Source organism: Ctenopharyngodon idella, chromosome 18 (genome assembly GCF_019924925.1).
Source record: "Ctenopharyngodon idella isolate HZGC_01 chromosome 18, HZGC01, whole genome shotgun sequence".
NCBI lineage: Eukaryota > Metazoa > Chordata > Actinopteri > Cypriniformes > Xenocyprididae > Ctenopharyngodon > Ctenopharyngodon idella.
In genome coordinates, this window is record NC_067237.1 from 8530912 (window position 1) to 8539302 (window position 8391).

Sequence of the window (8391 nt, forward strand, 5' to 3'; positions counted from 1 at the left end):
GGTTAAATACAATAGTGGAGCGTGATGTGGCAGGATTTGGCATGTGGTTTAATTTCAGTCATGTCAACTCTCAGAATAATTTTAGCAAAGAGACAGGTCAATGTTAGCTGTTTGCAAGTTGCTGTCAAAAGATACACAGACACACTGCTGTGGGAATGTAAGATATGATGCTGCTATGTGAATAGGCATTCATAAATCCTGTAGCAGATCTAGTGAGGTGGAGCTGGGGAGGTGGAGGATTCAGAGGAACTCTGTTGTAATCTAGTGCTGAGCTTCATTAATCAATGGATGTCATAGCCAATAATTCTTCAATACTTTTAATTGCTAGAAGAAGAAAAAGATCACAAAATACATTTTGATTTGAGCAGAATGGAAATTGATGGGTATTGCTGGATTTAGGATAGGATTCATTGTTCAAAGTTTAATCTTACACATATACAGACTGCATGAAACCAAACTAACCCTGACCTTAAAGGGTTAGTTCACCCAAAAATGAAAATTCTGTCATTAACTACTCACCTTCATGTCGTTCCACACCCATAAAACCTGCGTTCATAAGATATTTTTGATAAAATCCAATGGCTCAGTGAGGCCTCCATTGACAGCAAGATAATTAGCACTTTCAGATGCCCAGAAAGCTACTAAAGACATATTTAAAACAGTTCATGTGACTACAGTGGTTCAACCTTAATGTTATGAAGCCATGAGAATACTTTCTGTTTGCCAAAAAAACAAAGTAACGACTTTATTCAACAATATCTAGTGAAGGGCGAATTCAAAACACTGCTTCATTAAGCTTCAAAGCTTTATGAATATATTTTTTTTTTTTTCAAATCAGTGGTTCGGAGCGTGTATCAAACTGCTAAGGTCACTTGATTTGAGTAAACGAGGCTTCGTTGCGTCATAAGTGTTTCGAACCATTTCGAAATTTCAATGGTTCATGTGACTTTGGCAGTTTGATACACGCTCCGAACCACTGATTTGAAACAAAAGATTCGTAAACCTTCAAAGCTTCATGAAGCAGTGTTTTGAAATCGCCCTTCACTAGATATTGTTGAATAAAGGCATTATTTTTTTTCTTTTTTTTTGGCGCACAAAAAGTATTCTCGTCACTTCATAACATTAAGGTTGAACCACTGTAGTCACATGAACTGTTTTAAATATATCTTTAGTACCTTTCTGGGCATTCGAAAGTGTTAATTACCTTGCTGTCAATGGAGGCCTCACTGAGCCATTGGATTTTATCAAAAATATCTTAATTTGTGTTCCGAAGATGAACGAAGGTCTTACGTGTGTGGAACATCATGAGGGTGAGTAATTAATGACAGAATTTTCATTTTTGTGTAAACTAACTCTTTAACCTAGCCCTCTCAAACCTTAATCCCTAAAACTTTCCATAAGCCTAAAACTTTAAATAGCTACCAAATTCACTAGATTTAAACTGCTCGTCCCAACCACCGTGACTCTGAACACATATGCATGCAAGTTCAGCTTTGTTTCGCATTAAAGCACAAAAGACCATCACGAAAGCATGACAGAACAGAACACACCACACTGTTCTAGGCCCATTTCTACATGTCACTTATTGGTTTCATCTATTACTACCACACTTGTTCCCATCTGTCCTGGTTAATGTGGCGTAAAGTATCCAAATCCATACAACGTATTGATACACACCAGGCACTCCACTGACAGCTCTAAATACCAGGCTATGACCCAGTCACATATTGTTCAGGGCAGTGAAACATTCCTTTAATGGATGGCAGACAGACGTGACACTAGTGTTTACTGCACAGCCCACTGGGTTCATTCCAATCTGCACTGTTCTGAGAGCACCTAAGGCAATGTTACGCATTAGCTAAATTAAAAGTTTTGTTCATGGACAACTGATGGACATGTTAAGAGTAGACTAAGATAAACTAAAAAAGATTACCAATTAAGACTTCCCAGAGGACATTTTTCTTATTCATAAGTTGTTCATTCTCATAGCTCATGACACTTGAATGAAGTTATGCTTGATTAGATGTAAAAAATAAACAGCTATAAAATACATGTGGATATTACAGCTCAGGTCATTTGATCTTTGACGAATTTGATGAGAAAGGTTTGAGTTCATATTGAGATCTCTGACTTTTGTTGGGAGACTTTGGTATGAGCAATATTCATTCAAGTCCTCAGCCAGCAAACCACTTTGGGTAATCAGCCATACTTGAGTTTGTTTCCCTACAGTGTGTCTGATTGTATTAGCAATAATGGGTCTAAAAGATGAAGGACAGACTATGGAAGCTGGGTAAAAGAGCAATGCTGTCCTGACAGTGATAAAGAGAGAGAATTATGTAACCGGCCCACCAACGGGCGCTTTGGTGCAGTTACCACGGCAATGCTGCAAGCATCACCCACAATTACGTAGAGGTTTCAAGCTCAAATAGAAAGGTTGATCCTAAATCTCACATAATTCTGTATAAAACAACACACAAAACCTTCTATTTATATCTCTCTTACAGGCTTTAAGACAAAATACATAAAGATTAATCATGTGATTCGTCTCACACCATAAACACATTTGGGTGTACTGGTGTACAAGCTGATTTCGATCCCTCTGCGGTCAGGTAAAGCCGGTTTATGAGGAGGTAATGATTATTTAGATGTGAGTGCTGACAAAAGATGTCTATAGGCCAAAAGTCTATAGGCCCATGTTCAGAGGTCTTCCTCTCTTCTTAGAGTACAACGTGTCCTCGTGTGCTATCAGTCTTCATGCTGTTACAATTTTTGTTAAACAAGGTAAATTATCATCTCTGGACATCTGCAAAATACACACTAGCATAGCATCTTTTATCCTTCATATTTTGGTTGTATATGCCAGGAGATTTCTTTGTTGACAGAGATAACAAATCAGAGATAACTAGTACAATGTCCTGCATCTGACTACACATACAGAACATCAAATCACTTCTTGGAACTAACTAAATAAATCTCATCATGAAGAGCTGGCCAACTAGAATGAATATGTGCTGGTAAGCCTTTTCGAAAAAATATGTAATATTCTTTATTGATTGATTTTCTCTTATTTCACATATTGAAAACATATTGAGGTTCAAATAAAATCACTACAGCAATAAAGCAGTTGTAACACATGCATGTGATTTAGCTGCAGAAGCTAAGCTAGCTTATGTTTTGTCAGCATCACATGCATCACATCACGTGCTGTCTGAAAGGGTAAACGCTCACAACAAACAGCCAAATAAAGAGTCTGAAGGGAACAGAAGAATATAAAGCCTCCCCGCCAAGCGTTCCCTGCTCAAAAATCCAGCATTGCCGGGCACCAGCATAAGGTATGTTTTGTATGCTAAGACCAGCATGGAATGCTGGTTGGCTGGTCCCCAGCATGGGGAGCGGATGTGCTGGTGGAAAAAAGTACTTCGAGAACAGCATGACTATACTGGTCCACCAGCTAGACCAGCAATATACCAGCTCTAACCAGCATAAATCAACCAGACAAACAGAATTCATGCTGGTTTATGCTGAATTTTACAGCATGGTTCTCTCTCTCAATCTCTGAAAGGGGATTGTCCAAAGGCTGAAGAAGCTGGACTGGCTACCTCTAATTCCTGTTTATAAATTGCATGGTAGCGAGTGCAAATCTGGTTACATCACAGAAAACCCAGATTCTGCTGTATCCCAAACTGCACTCGATGCAAGGACATGTTGTGATAGCAATGTCTGTCCCCAGGCAGACAGTACAACAGTGTTACATCACATAACCCAGTATGCAGCCAACAACACTTTCACACAATTCGCTGGCCCCAGTTTCTGTCCAAACTGAAAGAGACATTTACCTCTGACCCCAGATCTGTCCTTACTAGAGTCTCACCATCAATATTATAGGCTCAGACAGCTAATCCCTGACCCAAACCTGCGCTTACACAATCATCCTCTATTCTCAAAAAGCCAGAATTTAGAATGTCACCAGGATCTGGTCCATTTTGCAGCTCATTCTGGTAAAAAAACATCAATTTAGATGGAAAAAGACTGACATAAAAAACAATTTATGTTCAATTTATGGGCAGTAACACATGAAATTGGACATAACACTGCGAACAAAGTGAAACATGCACTCAATTATATCTTATTTATTTGCTACAAAGGGCGTTTTCACACCTGATTGTTTGCTTTGTTCTGAAACAGGGATTAAAATTATTGTTACAATGTTGCAATTTCTTCTTGGTTTGGTTCAGCTTTAACAAGGCAACATGTCTAAATGGACCAAAATTTGTTAATACAAGTCACGCGCGAGTAAACTCTCCTCTCACTGGTCAAAGTGCACCTGTTTATGTTTCGGGACTCTGCTCATAGCAGTCAGTCATTGGGATGGAACAGTTCTGCAGGATTATTGTGGCTTTCTTTGTAGCTGTCATTATATTTCTTTATCGTTTTGAGCAGGAATCTAGGCTTCATCTGTATTTTTTTATGTGTTTTATTCAGTTGTTCTGAAATATGTTAGTCTGACCAAATTTCAATTAGGCATTTCACTTAATCTTTGCTCCAGGTTAACCCATGGTTCATTTTAAGAAGCATTAGCAAAACACGAACTGCAGCTTTTCTTTCATTTTTATACAGCCTGGTTCGTTGGTCCGTTGGGTTGGATTGCTTTCTTACCACAAGCAAACAGCTCCATAGTCCATTTTCAAGTGGGCTGAGACCACCTTGTTCAGGCAATCTTGGACCTTTTCTGCTGTGTTCATATGCCTAAATGAACCAAACTAAAGGAGTGTGCCAGGTTCCAAAACAAATGCTGAAAATGAGCCAGGTGTGAAAATGGGAAAATGCCCTAAGTGCCTCAAACTAAACCGAATTTCTTTAACATAATCCTTGCTTATGTAGTCAGATTCAATGGCTAAATCCAGGGCCGGAGTGGGGCCCATTTTCCCCATTTTTTGAGTCTAGTGGCTCATCTTACAGTGTGCTTAATGTACACTATATAATAATATTTTGGCTATAACCGCTACGAAGAGCTGTGCACGTGCAAGTGACGGGATTTCGGTTGCACACCATCTTCATCACTAGAACTGCCTTGCCAATTCTGTTTCTCTGTCATTGAAAATTAACTAAAAACTCGCTCATTCTGCATCCTGTGTGAAACTTTGTCGAAGTGGTATTGCCGACCTAATTTATGAGCAGACCCGAGTCCGAGTTCTCTCGAGTCTTCCAATGGTCACTACAGGCCTGGCTAAATCTATCTAGCAGACTTGTACCTTAAAATGACCCACTGGACTGATTTAAACTCCCAGCCAATTAGATTGGAGCTTGCTGTTTTGAGAAAGCTCTTGCCCTTTTTTCTGCTGATCTGCCATTTGTCAGTTGCAGAAGAGAAGCTCCATGATACTCAAAAAAAAAAAAAAAAAAACTGTTCCATTTCAAACATTTGTTTTTTGAGACTAATTTTCATATGTCAAACTTTACAATGTTAAAGCTGGTTGGAGAAATAGATTTTGGTGTGTTAGCCCATTCAAAAGCTCTGATATGTGTAGTTGTAGTGGTTCCAGACATATGACCCAAAAGTAATATCTTTACTAAGTAAAGTATCATGGCAAAATTTTCACCAAAGAAGAAAAAAAATTTCTGTCGTTGGACAAATGCTGTCGATTAAATACATCATGCCTGCTACATACATCATGCAGATCTGAGCACATTGATAGGATAAATGAATTGAACTCTGTGTTATTGACCTCTGCTCCAGTTGATGGTTCTTCACTCATCCTTTGACCTCCTTAAAAAGTATGCCAAAACACTTACATTCGAGGAAGTTCTCTCTTATTCTTGGGGACCTATCAATCAGTCAAAGTCTGTGTTCGTCTGAACCTGTAATGTGTCATTCATTATCAGCAGCGGCATGCTTTGAAAGATAGACACAAACACTTTAAGATTGAAACATTGACTCAAATCCCTATGGCCTCAAGGCTATCAGCATATTCGGATATGGGATGCGATTACGAATTTTTGTCTGAGAAGGAGAGGAACACACATACGTGCACTTATTCCACGTCTTTCCAGTTCTCTGATCCCTAATTGTCTCAAACAAGGTTTTGAATCACTGACAGCAGTTTGAATTGTAATGAGGGGCTGGTGCAGGCCGGTACTGTCCAAACTGATGCAGCCTCTGCTAATGAATGATTCACAGATGTCATCAGGGTCCTAAAAGGGCAACCTATTTCTGATGTCAATGCATAAAACGACCACATGAAGTGCTTACTCATTCTCATGTCGTTCTGAACCAGTAAGAATTTCTTTCTTTACAAAAGGAAAAATGCAGAAGAACGCTTTTGTTCTGGGACTTGACAGACCCTGCCCCTAAAATATATAGTTTATAGTAATTCCTCACTTTTACTAATCTACTAATACTAATTTACCACAGTTTTATTCATGGAATATTGCAGCTGTGGTATTTTGTCAGAGATGACAAACTTTTAAGGTTGTCACTGTGTTTTTGGTAGGCCTATATGGAAATATAAGCATTAGCATTTGGCTAACATTGTGCTAATTTCTAAACCACTCACATTAACAAATGGAATTGCAAATGTAATGCCTGTTATTAGCTTGTAGCTATATGTATATTTGAAAAAAGTAACTTTAGTGTAGTTTAACAACTTTTAATTATCATTTAGCTTGTAGCTTGGCAAACTAGAAGCTTGCCAAACACCAAAATGTGTGTGATAACTAACCTTAGGACCCAAGATTTCCATATTTTTATTCGTCATGGGCATGTAAACAGGTTCACAGTGACTGGATTTTTAGTGACCCTAGAAACACAAATCCAAATGGTAATAAGCCTAACAGACACATGTCACAGGCCCACTGCCAACTATTTAGAGCCTTTTATTTTGATAACATCACACCCTTGATGCAAGCATCTGTTAGTGGAAATGTTGACCTCACTGACATACAAAACACATGCATGCAGAGCTCATAGCATGACAGGAATGGAGAGAAAAATAGACAGATGATTAGCGAGGGATAGAGAGAGGAAAAGAGATAGATTTCTGCAACATGACACACAATGACCCCCACATATAACCTGTAACTTTATCACACCCAAGTATTTCTCCCCTGTAAACATCCAAATGTTCAGAAGCCCCTCTGTGTACATACAGCCCCTGTGATCAACAAAATAATAACACCAATCTCAAAGTTGGAACCTACAAACTCATATTGTGGTTTTACCATCGATGGTATCAGGTGTTTTTATGGTACTGAATAGTTGTTACGTGAATTGCCATTGTGTTTATGTGGTACTCCAAGCAATTATCATGAATTTTTACTCCAAGGTACTCCAACGGATTACCAAGGATTTATCATGAGTTTCTTTGAAATGAGTTCTCACTCTTTATGACCAGTGGACTTTTTCATGACCTTAATTGTTGTTCATGATTACTTGATAAGACATTCTATTTCATCACCTCATGTGGTATTTTGTCAGGTGACAAAATTTTGTAAGGTTGTCACTATGTTTTTGGTAGGCCCATATGGAAATATAAGCTTTAGCATTCGGCTAACATTGTGCGAATTTCTAAACCACTCGCATTAGCAAATGGAATTGCAAATGTAATGGTTTTTTAAAAAACAGGTTCCTTTTTAAACATATTCCTTCAAAAATCCTCATAGTTTTTGTTTAAATTATAATATATATATATATATATATATATATATATATATATATATATAAATAAATAAATAAATATATATATATATATATATATAAGCTGTTTTGTTGACCCCAATTTAAATAATCCATAGATCACAATAACACCATGGACATGTATTAAGAAAGTAAATAGGGTCTGTTTTGATTTCATTTTGATTCTAATGTTGTCTACAAGCACTGTTAGATTAATTGATTGTGTGCTCTAATCCTAAGTCATGCAATATGAAAAATAAAAGGTGTGTCTGTTTAATGAATAATTAGTCTGGACCTTGCTACTTCAGAACAGAACAAGCAGCTGAAATAATGTTATGCCAATTGTGAACAGTCATGTTGTACTAAAACTATTCAAGCAGATATGTAATTCCTCATTTTATTTGATTCACCTCTAACTCAAACAGCCATCAAACTGCTGCTGTCTGCAAAAAAAAAGGAAAATATAATGCTCTTAGTTTGCGTATGTGCACTGAACGCACAAGCAGTTTGAATGACAGAAAGATAAATGGGTAGAAAGTGATAGAAATAAGGAGGGACTGAATGAGCAAGAGAGATAGTTTAAAAGAGAGCATGTAGAGTGACCTGTAAAAGGACTAGAGTTGGTGCTGACTAACAGAACCATACACAGAAGAAACTCCGCCCCCTTCTCTCCTAGCCTATAACAGCCCACTATGGAGCCGGAGTCCAGAAACAGACGA